Source organism: Coregonus clupeaformis, unplaced genomic scaffold, assembly GCF_020615455.1.
Source record: "Coregonus clupeaformis isolate EN_2021a unplaced genomic scaffold, ASM2061545v1 scaf1659, whole genome shotgun sequence".
NCBI lineage: Eukaryota > Metazoa > Chordata > Actinopteri > Salmoniformes > Salmonidae > Coregonus > Coregonus clupeaformis.
Genome location: NW_025535113.1, coordinates 68,314 through 85,192, shown reverse-complemented (window position 1 = coordinate 85,192; position 16,879 = coordinate 68,314). Strand labels below are relative to the sequence as shown.

General features: G+C 43.5%; 1 long non-coding RNA gene across 1 annotated transcript; it reads right to left on the bottom strand.

Annotated features, from left to right (window-relative positions):
- Window positions 1–5,552: 5,552 nt before the first annotated feature.
- LOC123487331 lies at window positions 5,553–10,502 on the bottom strand. The gene is made up of 3 exons (XR_006659733.1): window positions 10,460–10,502; window positions 5,704–5,760; window positions 5,553–5,576 (listed from the first exon to the last, which is right to left on the bottom strand). It is a non-coding gene; the product is annotated as an uncharacterized LOC123487331 (long non-coding RNA).
- Window positions 10,503–16,879: the final 6,377 nt, after the last annotated feature.

Sequence of the window (16,879 nt, the reverse complement as noted above, 5' to 3'; positions counted from 1 at the left end):
ACTTATTATGTGACTTGTTAAGCACATTTGTACTCCTGAACTTATTTAGGCTAGCCATAACAAAGGGGTTGAATACTTATTGACTCAAGACATTTCAGATTTTTATTTTGTATTAATTTGTTTTGGGTTTTTTTTTAATGGAAAAAGATCATTCCACTTTGACTTTATGGGGTATTGTGTGAAGGCCAGTGACAACAAAAAAAATAAGCGCTATTTAATCCATTTTAAATTCAGGCTGTCACACAACGAAAATGTGGAAAAAGTCAAGGGGTGTGAATACCTTCTGAAGGCTCAGTATGTTTAGATGAAGACATTCTAAGGTTTGCATCATTCACAACTAAAGTTGCCAAATAACTCTACATCTAGTAAATCTAAAATGTAATAAATAAATAAATAAATAAAATAATAATAATCATCATCTAGTATATAGGACCTGTTTCAACTGATCACTTTTACACTCCACATTGTCACTTCCTAAGCGAACTCGCTCCGGAATGGGAAAAAAAAAATCCTTTCTATTTTATTCAGCTAAGTTCAATTACAGTGGGGGAAAAAAGTATTTAGTCAGCCACCAATTGTGCAAGTTCTCCCACTTAAAAAGATGAGAGAGGCCTGTAATTTTCATCATAGGTACACGTCAACTATGACAGACAAATTGAGAATTTTTTTTCCAGAAAATCACATTGTAGGATTTTTTATGAATTTATTGACAAATTATGGTGGAAAATAAGTATTTGGTCACCTACAAACAAGCAAGATTTCTGGCTCTCACAGACCTGTAACTTCTTCTTTAAGAGGCTCCTCTGTCCTCCACTCGTTACCTGTATTAATGGCACCTGTTTGAACTTGTTATCAGTATAAAAGACACCTGTCCACAACCTCAAACAGTCACACTCCAAACTCCACTATGGCCAAGACCAAAGAGCTGTCAAAGGACACCAGAAACAAAATTGTAGACCTGCACCAGGCTGGGAAGACTGAATCTGCAACAGGTAAGCAGCTTGGTTTGAAGAAATCAACTGTGGGAGCAATTATTAGGAAATGGAAGACATACAAGACCACTGATAATCTCCCTCGATCTGGGGCTCCACGCAAGATCTCACCCCGTGGGGGTCAAAATGATCACAAGAACGGTGAGCAAAAATCCCAGAACCACACAGGGTGAACTAGTGAATGACCTGCAGAGAGCTGGGACCAAAGTAACAAAGCCTACCATCAGTAACACACTACGCCGCCAGGGACTCAAATCCTGCAGTGCCAGACGTGTCCCCCTGCTTAAGCCAGTACATGTCCAGGCCCGTCTGAAGTTTGCTAGAGTGCATTTGGATGATCCAGAAGAGGATTGGGAGAATGTCATATGGTCAGATGAAACCAAAATATAACTTTTTGGTAAAAACTCAACTTCGTCGTGTTTGGAGGACAAAGAATGCTGAGTTGCATCCAAAGAACACCATACCTACTGTGAAGCATGGGGGTGGAAACATCATGCTTTGGGGCTGTTTTTCTGCAAAGGGACCAGGACGACTGATCCGTGTAAAGGAAAGAATGAATGGGGCCATGTATCGTGAGATTTTGAGTGAAAACCTCCTTCCATCAGCAAGGGCATTGAAGATGAAACGTGGCTGGGTCTTTCAGCATGACAATGATCCCAAACACACCGCCCAGGCAACGAAGGAGTGGCTTCGTAAGAAGCATTTCAAGGTCCTGGAGTGGCCTAGCCAGTCTCCAGATCTCAACCCCATAGAAAATCTTTGGAGGGGAGTTGAAAGTCTGTGTTGCCCAGCGACAGCCCCAAAACATCACTGCTCTAGAGGAGATATGCATGGAGGAATGGGCCAAAATACCAGCAACAGTGTGTGAAAACCTTGTGAAGACTTACAGAAAACGTTTGACCTGTGTCATTGCCAACAAAGGGTATATAACAAAGTATTGAGAAACTTTTGTTATTGACCAAATACTTATTTTCCACCATAATTTGCAAATAAATTCATTAAAAATCCTACAATGTGATTTTCTGGAGAAAAAAAAATCTCATTTTGTCTGTCATAGTTGACGTGTACCTATGATGAAAATTACAGGCCTCTCTCATCTTTTTAAGTGGGAGAACTTGCACAATTGGTGGCTGACTAAATACTTTTTTCCCCCACTGTATATTCTTCTTACTATGACATCATAATCTAAAATAATGTCAGGGGACTTAAGCATATCCTGTCTGCTGAATGAACAAGCCACAGCCATATTCTGTTCTTCTGAAATACATTTTCTTCATATCATAATGTTTCTTTAGACCTGCCTAAAATAAATAATGGATTTATTGTGATGGCGTATATTCAAATGATTTATTAGTCTTTTGCATGACAATAATTGTCTGACAATTTAATTGACAGCCACAGCCCTATTTGTGGCCAAAGCTTAAAGAAGAATGTTCCTATTTTTGAAGTAATCTTTATTTTTTTATATAAATAGAATGTTTTAGAAGGGTCCAGACACTTTTTTAGTGATTTGGCTTATTTTTGAGAAACTTACCCCAGCCGCGATTCACTTCCTCATTGCTTGTTGTTCAGTATCAGTGAGCGTGAGGGGAAAACTGCTAATACGTAGACCTTATTGTCCTGTCAGTAAACTAATACGTAGACCTTATTGTCCTGTCAGTAAACTAATACGTAGACCTTATTGTCCTGTCAGTAAACTAATACGTAGACCTTATTGTCCTGTCAGTAAACTAATACGTAGACCTTATTGTCCTGTCAGTAAACTAATACGTAGACCTTATTGTCCTGTCAGTAAACTAATACGTAGACCTTATTGTCCTGTCAGTAAACTAATACGTAGACCTTATTGTCCTGTCAGTAAACTAATACGTAGACCTTATTGTCCTGTCAGTAAACTAATACGTAGACCTTATTGTCCTGTCAGTAAACTACTACGTAGACCTTATTGTCCTGTCAGTAAACTAATACGTAGACCTTATTGTCCTGTCAGTAAACTAATACGTAGACCTTATTGTCCTGTCAGTAAACTAATACGTAGACCTTATTGTCCTGTCAGTAAACTAATATGCAGACCTTATTGTCCTGTGTCTGCCATCGTGACATCATGCTGGAGATACTGCTAGAATTAAAAATCGCTCATAACTGTAAACACACACACACACACACACACACACACACACACACACACACGACTGACTTCCATGGAAGGGTAAGACTATACCATCAAGGGGAAAGCAACTTTTCAGAGGGTGACTGCATCGAATTTCATTCCCCCCAAATCAGATTCTATTTCTCCCTCTGTACAAAAAAACAAGAGATCAATAGGGCTTCCCTCTTCATTCAAAACACATCTTCCACAGCGGCCTGGATCCTAGCCTGGCCCAATTATACTGGATATGACAGAGCAGCTGGATCCTAGCCTGGCCCAATTATACTGGATGGTACATAGCAATGACAGAGCAGCTGGATCCTAGCCTGGACCAATTATACTGGATATGGCAGAGCAGCTGGATCCTAGCCTGGCCCAATTATACTGGATATGGTACATAGCAATGACAGAGCAGCTGGATCCTAGCCTGGACCAATTATACTGGATATGGCAGAGCAGCTGGATCCTAGCCTGGCCCAATTATACTGGATATGGCAGAGCAGCTGGATCCTAGCCTGGCCCAATTATACTGGATATGGCAGAGCAGCTGGATCCTAGCCTGGCCCAATTATACTGGATGGTACATAGCAATGACAGAGCAGCTGGATCCTAGCCTGGACCAATTATACTGGATATGACAGAGCAGCTGGATCCTAGCCTGGCCCAATTATACTGGATGGTACATAGCAATGACAGAGCAGCTGGATCCTAGCCTGGCCCAATAATACTGGATATGACAGAGCAGCTGGATCCTAGCCTGGCCCAATAATACTGGATATGACAGAGCAGCTGGATCCTAGCCTGGCCCAATTCTACTGGATGGTACATAGCAATGACAGAGCAGCTGGCTAGCACTTATGTTTAAATGGGACTAGTGTTGTTGTTCCTGTAACAGTTGTCTTTTTAAAAAAGTTCCACGGGCCACGTTATAATGTTATGATTAAACAAGGGATAAGACTGAGTGCTTAAAGACGCACTCCAGGATTTTAAGCATACAGTACGAATTGGATTAGTAACATATCAAAAAGAATAGCATTTTTTATTTATTTTTGCATGACGTAACATATCATGCGAAATGGATGCCGTAGTATACAATTTGATGACGTAGTATACAAAAAACAGGGACCACTTTTAGCTCGTGAGCACCACTTTCAAAACTACTGGATGAAATTATACAAAAGTTAGAGGGTGCATCTTTAACTGGTTACACCGATCTTACAGAGGGAGTATTGAATATATAACCTTGCTGATCCTAAAGTTAATCATCCATAATACAGTATTATGTTTTAATATCTGATACGACTAGCGTGGAACCCCGTATTATCGGCATATTCAACAGCGTTTAAGAAATATATTACCTTCAACAGTGTTATCTTGTGATCAAGCCATCAATGTTTTGTGATTATTGGTGTCGTAAAAATGTTAGCTAACGGGTTAGAAATTAGCATGTTTGACATTTCAGTGGAAATACTACTATTATCAGCTTTTTGATAAGCGGTTTAGCAAAAGAATACGTCCCGTATTATCGGCATACGGTCCCCAGTTATTGGCCACCTTACTATTTTGTTAAATTACAAGATATATCAGTTTAAATTTTGTTTAATAAAGAGACACCAACCACGTACCGAAGTGTTTACTAGATAGTTGACTAGTTGGCTAGCCTTCCGGTAAAAATATAATGACAGGGATGTAGCTCAGTTGATAGAGCATGGCGTTTGCAATGCCAGGGTTGTGGGTTTGATTCCCACGGGGGCAAGTATAAAAAAAAAAAAATGTATTCACTAACTGTAAGTCGCTCTGGATAAGAGCGTCTGCTAAATGACTAAAATGTAAATGTAATGTATGACTTGCCTGTCAACTTTTCATTGCGTAGCCCGGTGCACCCTCCTGTGGACTCTTAAGAAATGGTTCTTCACCAACATTCAGTGTTGGAACCAAATAATGTCTCATCATTTGTTTGACAGATTCATCTTATGTTTTGAGAAAGTAGATAACAGTTGAATACTAAAATATAAATAAATGAGTATGAATAATTTACATCAAATTAAACTTTAATTTCAGTAATGTGCATTGACATAAACAATGAAAACACTGTTGGAGTTTGTGTTGCAGAGATGCACTTGGAAACTAAAAGGAAGAAATACACAAGATGGGTTGAATAAATATATATATTACATTTTAGACATGTATTTTTCTGTACAAATAAATAATTTCATATGAACACAAACAAAACAAACAATTAAATCTCGACCTCCATCCCCTATATTGTCAATAATATTCCAGCTCCACCGCTACCTCCGGATCCCACAGCACCCACCTGCAGTGGAACCAGTGCTGGCAGAAGTCACAGCACACCCATGGCACCTCGGATCTACACTCCTGAGGGGAGCTCGCAGGCGGATCACGCTCCCAGCGAGCACAGCAGGTGGTGTCTTCTTTTATATAAAAAAATAAAATAATAATACAATTGATTAACATGGTTTTGCAAAATGTAGAAGTTCTTCAAAAACAATAGTAATTGATAGAACTGAGAGAGAGAGAGAAAAACAGATGATGAAGTACCTGAGAGCGGTGCCATGGGTGACGTGACCGGTGGAGCTTTTCTCTTCCTTATCTGTGCTGCAGTTTGAGAAAAAGTACTGTTAGACAGAGCATGTTTCATGAAAAACCCTTTTCAACTTTTTTTTACATCAATACCTCTGGAGGAAGTTGCAGAGGTTTTGGAGGAGGTGGAGATGACTTGAGCGCTGGTGCTATGGACTGTAGATATGTAAAGATATATATATATATTTTTACATTGCCGTTTTATTAAACAGATAAGTCATGTTTTCGTTATTTAACATGTGTTTACCTGGTGGACTAAACCGCTGACGATGGCTTGGAGGAGCTGGTGTTTGTAATGGTGGGGTTGAGGGGCCGACGACGGTGTGGCCGGGAGAGTAGGCACGTGGCCTTCTGCAGCTGGGGACTCCGGCGGCTCCTACAGGTGTTGCACACTGGGAGGCACTGGCAGTGGTGATGCAGCTGTCAGGAGTGGTTCCAGCAGGGGGGTCCAGCAGAGGCGATGGTCTCATCCATGGCAGCCCTCTCCTGTGCCCTCTGTGTTCTGAGGGCTGCCCAACGCCCTTTCTCCACTGCCTCGGCCCTCTCCTTCTCACCCCTCTCCTGCCACTGGCGCGTGTATTCCTCCCCGGTGAGGCATGTGGCGACCACAGGGAGTCTTCTGTATCGGTCTAGCCGATACTTCAGGACAGTAAGGATGTGCCCCAGGTCCTTCGCTATCAGCCCCCCCTCTATTAGGGGGTGCTCTTCTAGAGCTAGGGATAGGACTGGAGATGGGGCTGGGACTGGAGATGGGGCTGGGACTGGAGATGGGGCTGGGACTGGAGCATGGGGCTGGGACTGGAGCATGGGGCTGGGACTGGAGATGGGGCTGGAGATGGGGCTGGGACTGGAGATGGGGCTGGGACTGGAGATGGGGCTGGGACTGAGATGGGGCTGGGACTGGGCATGGGGCTGGGACTGGAGCATGGGGCTGGGACTGGAGATGGGGCTGGGACTGGAGATGGGGCTGGGACTGAGATGGGCCTGGGACTGGAGATGGGGCTGGGACTGAGATGGGGCTGGGACTGGAGAGGGGCTGGGACTGGAGATGGGGCTGAGATGGGGCTGGACTGGAGATGGGGCTGGGACTGAGATGGGGGCTGGGACTGGAGATGGGGCTGGGACTAGAGATAGGCCTGGGACTGGAGCAGGGACTGGGGCTGGGACTGGAGATGGGGCTGAGGGTCCTCCTGTGGTCGCTGGGGAGGAGGTGCTGATGGATGGCACAGTGCTGCTGGTTCCAGTAGAGGCGGTGTTGGGACCCGGTAGGGACCGAGACGGCATTAAAACGGGACCCTTCAATGGCTGAAGGGTCAAAAAGGGAAGAGGCCACACTTCTTAAACCCTTCCACCACATAGCGCAGGTCCTTGCTGCGCTGCTACGGGTAACGGAATACTCTGGCAAATTCTGATTTGTTTACCATGTAGGATTGGTCAAAATGGCTGAGGTGTCCAGCCACCTTGGAGAACTCCGCTTTTAAAAGGGCCAAAGTATGCCTCGTCCAGCAGCCGCTGGTGTGTGTGTATATGTGATTTTTTTGAAAAATCTAAAAACGTACCTTACATAAATTGCACTGAACATCGGTGGTCAGCTAGCTAGAAGGGTGTGTCTTTAGTCGCAAAAACGTACCGTTATTTTCCAGCTCATTTAAGACATATGAGCACGGTTCTGCCTGCCCCGCCTCGCTCTCCGTCGCGCTGGCCTGCGTGCTCTTTCTCCTCGCCTAATGATGCAAGTGTGTTCAGTCTTTGCTCTGTTGCGTGTAGAATATCCTAGCCTATTCACGGCACCGATGTCGCCGGGATACAGAGGTATCTTCAGGTGGGTACTCTTTGTTGCTGAGTGGGTGGTGGGGGTGTTTGTCTCGTAATATGAAATTACGGTAGGTTACCGGTAGAGCATGTATCGATGACCCTTTACAGACATAACGGAATGCACCTGGGCCACAGCATGTCTGTTTGTCTGTTAGGGTAGGCTACACTACGTCTTTTTAAAAATGCCAACATGAAACCTTCTCTGAGATTGGAATGAGTATTTTACTGTCTGTAAAGGAATGCAGCTTCTGAAGCGGGACTAACATCCATCACCAGAACGGTCAATCAAATCATCTTGAGCTGCTGCGCAAAGCCTGCCTGAGCGCAGACCACTCTCTCCTAAATAAAGTACTTTAAAAGTTTGTTAAATACAGTGACTTAACAAGACATTTGGTAGAAATAAAACATCTAGCTACCCTACCATAAAAAATAAATAAAACACAGCAGCAGATTAAAAATCAGCAACTTTTATTGTTGTCAGAAAAAAACTAATACTGACCATTTATATGCCGGAGCAGAATTCTACTGTCTGAAAAGGCGAAAAGACGCTTCTGATGCGGCACTTTTAAAAAGTGATCAATTGTCGCTAATCGACATGTTACCATAGCTGCATTCTGCCTGTAAAGGGTTGCAGTAGATATAACTTTTATTTCCCGATCCTAGCAGTCATACATACGTAATAGGACCATTATTCTGCATTGTGAATTGACATGGAACTTTATGATTTTTTTTTCTTATTACAAATACTTCCTACCCTTTAATTGCATAAATGGCTATGCATATATGCTATGCTTATCTGTTACTTGGCAAAACAACCAGGTAATCTAAGTATACAGTGCATTCGGAAAGTATTCAGACCCCTTGACTTTGTCCACATTTAGTTACGTTACAGCCTTATTCTAAAATTGATTCTTTTTTTCCTTATCAATCTACACACAAGACCCCATAATCACAAAGCAAAAATAGGTTTTGATTATTTTGCTAATTTATTACAAATAAAAAAACTGAAATACAATTGAAGTCAGAAGTTTACATACACTTAGGTTGGAGTCATTAAAACTCGTTTTTCAACCACTCCACACATTTCTTGTTAACAAACTATAGTTTTGGCAAGTCGGTTAGGACATCTACTTTGTGAATGACACAAGTAATTTTTCCAACAATTGTTTACAGACAGATTATTTCACTTATAATTCACTGTATCACAATTCCAGTGGGTCAGAAGTTTACGTACACTAAATTGACTGCCTTTAAACAGCTTGGATAATTCCAGAAAATGTCATGGCTTTAGAAGCTTCTGATAGGCTAATTGACATCATTTGAGTCAATTGGAGGTGTACCTGTGGATGTATTTCAAGGCCTACCTTCAAACTCAGTGCCTCTTTGCTTGACATCATGGGAAAAATCTAAAGAAATCACCCAAGAACTCAGAAAAAGAATTGTAGACCTCCACAAGTCTGGTTCATCTTTGGGAGCAATTTCCAAAAACGCCTGAAGGTACCACGTTCATCTGTACAAACAATAGCACGCAAGTATAAACACCATGGGACCACGCGGCCGTCATACCGCTCAGGAAGGAGACGCGTTCTGTCTCCTAGAGATTAACGTACTTTGGTGCGAAATGTGCAAATCAATCCCAGAACAGCAGCAAGGCCCTGTATATGGTTATTGTTGACGTTGTCATATCTATAATCAATATGAAAAGGCCAGACAAGGAAGTGACGTGTTTTTACTGGAAATTGGTCACGTGACAATAAACAACATGTGAAAATAAAAAGGTGTTAGAATATCCAAACGGATAGAGAACATTCCACAGACTGGAGAAAGACCAGTGAAATCACTTAGAATGGACGTTTCCACCAGGGTCATGCACTAATCATGAAGCAAATGTAGAACCTTTATTATTCCAGAAACATAAAAACACTGTAAAATACCGTCAAAAATGAGGAAAATATTGTGATATGATATTTTGGCCATATCACCCAGCCCTATAAATCTATTCTATTCTAAGCCAGTATTGGATGAAGAAGCACTTCACCATCTCTCCCCCAGGCTGTTAACACAGGAGGTGATGGGAGGTTTTATACCAACAACACCTCCTTCACTATCTGGATCTTCCCTTAAAATCTAACAGGTAGAATAAACCTCTTCAGAAATGGCATGGATCCCCAAAGTTTATAAACGTATTCTCTGTAATACCATTTACCCCAACCAAAGTCATTCTTTAAAAGAAGTATACTCAGTCATAACAGACTTTATATGGGCAAATAAAACTCAGAGTAAAACTTTCCTTTTTACATCTTCCTATGTCTGAGGGGGGTTTTAACTTTCCAGACTTGGAATTGTATCAACTCGCCACCCAAGGCTTTTACTAGAGACATATAGTTAAATGTACTGAAGAGGAACGATGTGCATACTCATCCCAAGAATACTTTTATGTGTCTATTTTCAAAAGGATAACGCTAAGAACATTAACAACTTCATAGTTAAGAACACTACAACAAAATGGAAGAAAATGGAACGTATTCTACAAGAACCAATACCACTCCCTATAAACACAACCCTATGGAATAATCCTTGGATAGCTTTTCAGAACTCACCGAGAAATTGGTCCTCATGGAAAACTAAAGGCACAGAAACCTGTAAATGACTTGGTAACAGGAAATACATTTATGTCCATGACTGCTTTAAAAAGCAATTTTGGATTGACCCAATGTAGATATTTTCAAATACAATCAAACCAATTAAAAAATGACTCATACTGAGCAACAGTAACAGACCCTACACACAAACACACTAGAGGTGGAAGGACGAACAACTTCTGCCAGACACACACACTGTCTCACTCTCACTCACACACTGTCTCACTCTCACACACACACTACTCTTGCTCGCTCACCTTCTTGCCCTCTGATTGGTCGGGGCTGACGTATGACAGCTTCCAGAACAACATGTCGCCCTGTTCTCGCGGCGACAGCTTCTCCATGAAGTACGTGGAGAACATCCATGTCCAGAACACGATGCGGTCGTCCTTAAAACACCCTGGAAGAAAACACAGAAAGAGAGATCAGACCTTAAAACACCCTGGAACACACACGAGACAGAGAGAGACACAGAGACACAGAGACACAGAGACACAGAGACACAGAGAGAGAGAGAGAGAGAGAGACACAGAGAGAGAGAGAGAGACACAGAGAGAGAGAGAGAGACAGAGGCCGACATACACAGGTGTAATTTCAATGTGTTCAATAGTTTTTTTTTCTTTCTTTGTTTTCTATCCAATAGCAATGTGTTGCTATGGGCAATGTGTTGCTATGGGCAATGTGTTAACTTCTGTGTTGAAATATGTATCTGTGTCCTGACGTCTGGTTTTAATGTATGATGGATTTATGTCTAGAAGTATAGAATGTTTCCATGTCTAGAAGTATAGAATGTTTCCATGTCTAGAAGTATAGAATGTTTCCATGTCTACAAGTATAGAATGTTTCCATGTCTACAAGTATAGAATGTTTCCATGTCTACAAGTATAGAATGTTTCCATGTCTACAAGTATAGAATGTTTCCATGTCTACAAGTATAGAATGTTTCCATGTCTACAAGTATAGAATGTTTCCATGTCTAGAAGTATAGAATGTTTCCATGTCTAGAAGTATAGGATGTTTCCATGTCTAGAAGTATAGAATGTTTCATGTCTACAAGTATAGGATGTTTCCATGTCTAGAAGTATAGGATGTTTCCATGTCTAGAAGTATAGAATGTTCCATGTCTAGAAGTATAGAATGTTTCCATGTCTACAAGTATATAATGTTTCCATGTCTCACAAGTATAGAATGTTTCCATGTCTACAAGTATAGAATGTTTCCATGTCTATATACAGTGGGGAAAAAAGTATTTAGTCAGCCACCAATTGTGCAAGTTCTCCCACTTAAAAAGATGAGAGGCCTGTAATTTTCATCATAGACACGTCAACTATGACAGACAAATTGAGGAAAAAAATTCCAGAAAATCACATAGTAGGATTTTTAATGAATTTATTTGCAAATTGGTGGAAAAATAAGTATTTGGTCACCTACAAACAAGCAAGATTTCTGGCTCTCAACAGACCTGTAACTTCTTCTTTAAGAGGCTCCTCTGTCCTCCACTCGTTACCTGAATTAATGGCACCTGTTTGAACTTGTTATCAGTATAAAAGACACCTGCCCACAAGCTCAAACAGTCACACTCCAAACTCCACTATGGTCAAGACCAAAGAGCTGTCAAAGGACACCAGAAACAAAATTGTAGACATGCACCAGGCTGGGAAGACTGAATCTGCAATAGGTAAGCAGCTTGGTTTGAAGAAATCAACTGTGGGAGCAATTATTAGGAAATGGAAGGCATACAAGACCACTGATAATCTCCCTCGATCTGGGGCTCCACGAAAGATCTCACCCCCGTGGGGGTCAAAATGATCACAAGACCGGTGAGCAAAAATCCCAGAACCACACGGGGGGACCTAGTGAATGACCTGCAGAGAGCTGGGACCAAAGTAACAAAGCCTACCATCAGTAACACACTACGCCGCCAGGGACTTAAATCCTGCAGTGCCAGACGTGTCCCCCCTGCTTAAGCCAGTACATGTCCAGGCCCGTGCTAGAGTGCATTTGGATGATCCAGAAGAGGATTGGGGAGAATGTCATATGGTCAGATGAAACCAAAATAGAACTTTTGGTAAAAACTCAACTCGTCGTGTTTGGAGGACAAAGAATGCTGAGTTGCATCCAAAGAACACCATACCTACTGGAAGCATGGGGGTGGAAACATCATGCTTTGGGGCTGTTTTTCTGCAAAGGGACTAGGACGACTGATTCTAAAGGAAAGAATGAATGGGGCCATGTATCGTGAGATTTTGAGTGAAAACCTCCTTCCATCAGCAAGGGCATTGAAGATGAAACGTGGCTGGGTCTTTCAGCATGACAATGATCCCAAACACACCGCCCGGGCAACGAAGGAGTGGCTCGTAAGAAGCATTTCAAGGTCCTGGAATGGCCTAGCCAGTCTCCAGATCTCAACCCCATAGAAAATCTTTGGAGGGAGTTGAAAGTCCATGTTGGCCAGCGACAGCCCCAAAACATCACTGCTCTAGAGGAGATCTGCATGGAGGAATGGGCCAAAAATACCAGCAACAGTGTGTGAAAACCTTGTGAAGACGTACAGAAAACGTTTGACCTGTGTCATTGCCAACAAAGGGTATATAACAAAGTATTGAGAAACTTTTGTTATTGACCAAATACTTATTTTCCACCATAATTTGCAAATAAATTCATTAAAAATCATACAATGTGATTTTCTGGATTTTTTTTCCTCATTTTGTCTGTCATAGTTGACGTGTACCTATGATGAAAATTACAGGCCTCTCTCATCTTTTTAAGTGGGAGAACTTGCACAATTGGTGGCTGACTAAATACTTTTTTTCCCCACTGTATGTATAGAATGTTTCCATGTCTAGAAGTATAGAATGTTTCCATGTCTACAAGTATAGAATGTTTCCATGTCTATATATGTATAGAATGTTTCCATGTCTATATATGTATAGAATGTTTCCATGTCTATATATGTATAGAATGTTTCCATGTCTAGATGTATAGAAAGTTTCCATGTCTAGAAGTATAGAATGTTTCCATGTCTAGATGTTGTGACGTCACGAGAGGCTACACAGCTTTCAGCGGGATTGCTCAAGTAGTGCAAGGAGACAAGGTTCAAACAAAACAAGGATTTTATTATAGGTCTTGGGAAATTAACGAAAATATAACAAAATTCTGTTCTCTTGTGGCTCTTTAAGGGTTAACAGTTCAGGGATGTCTCTTCCACATCCAAAATCATAATTCTCACTCGCTCAGATAACTTTTCCCCAGCCTTACTGTAGTCCACGTTGCAGCTAGTGGCCAACCCAGCAAAAAAGTCCTTCCAAATGTCTCTCACGTATTTCCACAGGTGCATATATCCAAGGGTGAGTATTTCCCAAAGGTAAGTATCTCCAAATCCTTATATTCCTCATGGAAGTGGACTTGCAGCCCTCTTGTCCTCCAGAGAGCCCAGGTTGGAGACTGTGTCTCTTCCCTTCCCAAACCTTCAGCTCATCAGCTCCTCATTTGTTTCAGCTGCGTGGGAAGATTGGCCATAGAGGGGGTGGAGTTCCCGACCATACCAGCAGATGGAGCCATAGCTGTCTGGGTTTGCAGCCACCTCAGGGGATGTAACGTCCCTCCAGGACACAGCCTCTCGTGACATCACACATCCCCCTCCTCGGGACCGACGTCCTCGTCGGGGTAAAGGCAGCGAAGAAGGCATCACGCCGGGAGAGGGCGTCCGCATTGCCGTGGTGCTTGCCAGCCTGCTCTCTCTTCAACTCCTCCACCTCTAGGACCAGGGACTCAGCCTCCTGTTGTCTCTCCTTGAGTTTCTTACTGAACGCATCAGCCTTGGTTTTAGCAGAGTTTAGCTTCTGTTGAGCAGCTTTCAGTTCCTTCTCTCTCTCTGCCTCCGCATTCTTCATCTTGTTCTCCAACACCTTGTACTTCTCCTCTGCCTTCTTCTGGACCTCCTTACTACTGCGCAGGGTCTCCTCACACTCCTCGATGGTCCTGCGCAGCCTCTCCAGCTCCTCCTGTTGCTTATGGAAGGAGCTCTGTTGGAGTTTAGCCTGGAGGATATCTAACTCTTCTGTCTTCATGTCTAACTGTTGCTTTAACAAACGATACCTCTCAGCGGTCCCCTTCAGACCAGACAGTTCTTTGTCCAGATTCTGTAGCTCCGTCTCTGTGTCGGTCTGGGCACCTGCCATCCCTATCAGAGCCCGGGCGGGAGTGAGTAATTCGGAGGATTGCACCGGAGCCTTCCCAGCATGAGTCTTGCCTCTCCGTTTCCGAGGTACTCGGGTTATCCTCTCCTGAGACTCTCTCCAGAGTGGGTAAAAGGCTGGGCAGTCTCGTCCAATTAGGACAGGGACGGGGAGGGAATCAACCACCCCCGCCCGTCGTGTGTATGGTTCCCGTGTGCTGGTCATTGTAAGTTCAGTAATGGGGTATTCTCTGGTGTCCCCATGGACACAGGAAACTGGGAGGACTTTCCCCGGGGTCAGACACGTTGGGCCCACCAAATCCTTACGCACCAGGGTGGCCCGGCTACCAGAATCCAGTAAGGCCTCCACATCATGGTGATTCACAGTTACCGGGCAGGTGGGGGGTCGATCTGGGCCGCCATCTCGACTCCCAAGAGCGAGGCAAAACAGTGTGTGGGTGCTGAGCTGGAGGACTCCGCAGTGGGCATAGGTTCATCGGCTGGTTTCCCACACTGCCAGGAGATATGTCCCATCTCCCCACACCGGTAACACTGTCGAGTTTCCCCCTCCTGGTGTACTCTTCTTGGACCCGCCTGGTTTCTGGCTCCCCCCTGGAGCCGGGATAAGTCCTGACGTGGCTGGGTTCGAGACCTTGGGGTCCTTTGGACGGGTTCTTCCCATTTGTGGTGGGGCCGCACTCCTGGGGTCTTTTCGGGAAGCATTCAGCATCTCCGCTGTGGCCTGGTACTTTTCCACAGCTTCCACGGTCAGATCAGCCGTGGTCAAGGCCTGTTGACTGATGAACCGTTTTGCCTCATAAGGCAGGGCGCGTAGGTAACGATCCACCACAACGGCCTCCACCACCGCCGCTGCTGGATTCCTCTGCGGATCCAGCCATTTCCTTGCGATTCGGACAAGTTCATGCATCTGCGCCCGAGGAGGTTGGTCTGGTTGGAAGGTCCAGCTGTGAAAGCGCTGGGCCATACCAAACTTTGTGAGTCCATATCTGCTGAGGATCTCAGACTTCAGGGCATCATAGTCAGTAACCTGGTCAGGGCCCAGGTCCCGGACAGCATTCAGCGATTCCCCGGTTAGAAAGGGGGGCTAACAGACCAACCCACTGTTGCTTGGGCCAGGCTTCCCTAGTGGCCGTGGCCTCAAATGCATGCAGGTATGCCTCAATGTCATCGGTAGCTCCCATCTTAGATATAAAGTCACTTGCCTTTATTGGGCGGGTATTTTGGACCACCCTCTGTCTCTGCAACTGCAATTCCTCTGCCTTCAGAAGGTTGGCTTTCTTTTGCTCCTCCAAGAGAGCCACGTTTGCTTGCATCTGGGCTTGCTGGCCAGCAACAAGGGCTTTCAATATGTCCTCCATTTCAGTCGGCGGGGAGCCTACGGCCAACTTGGAAAACTGGGTGATCAAACCTTCGGTATCCTCCTCTGACATGCACTATTAACGCTTGAGCGTGCCCGTATTCTCCACCATCTGTGACGTCACGAGAGGCTACACAGCTTTCAGCGGGATTGCTCAAGTAGTGCAAGGAGACAAGGTTCAAACAAAACAAGGATTTTATTATAGGTCTTGGGAAATTAACGAAAATATAACAAAATTCTGTTCTCTTGTGGCTCTTTAAGGGTTAACAGTTCAGGGATGTCTCTTCCACATCCAAAATCATAATTCTCACTCGCTCAGATAACTTTTCCCCAGCCTTACTGTAGTCCACGTTGCAGCTAGTGGCCAACCCAGCAAAAAGTCCTTCCAAATGTCTCTCACGTATTTCCACAGGTGCATATATCCAAGGGTGAGTATTTCCCAAAGGTAAGTATCTCCAAATCCTTATATTCCTCATGGAAGTGGACTTGCAGCCCTCTTGTCCTCCAGAGAGCCCAGGTTGGAGACTGTGTCTCTTCCCTTCCCAAACCTTCAGCTCATCAGCTCCTCATTTGTTTCAGCTGCGTGGGAAGATTGGCCATAGAGGGGTGGAGTTCCCGACCATACCAGCAGATGGAGCCATAGCTGTCTGGGTTTGCAGCCACCTCAGGGGGATGTAACGTCCCTCCAGGACACAGCCTCTCGTGACATCACAATGTATAGAATGTTTCCATGTCTAGATGTATAGAATATTTCCATGTCTAGATGTATAGAATATTTCCATGTCTAGATGTATAGAATGTTTCCATGTCTATATATGTATAGAATGTTTCCATGTTTAGATGTATAGAATGTTTCCATGTCTAGATGTATAGAATGTTTCCATGTCTAGATGTATAGAATGTTTCCATGTCTAGAAGTATAGAATGTTTCCATGTCTAGAAGTATAGAATGTTTCCATGTCTAGATGTATAGAATGTTTCCATGTCTAGATGTATAGAATGTTTCCATGTCTAGATGTTCACCAATGTCTAGATTAGAGCTGTGCCCAAAAATAAAATAAAAAACGTTGTCGACCTAGTCGTCGATTGGTGGACATTTTAAAACTTGTATTTTTCCCTCAG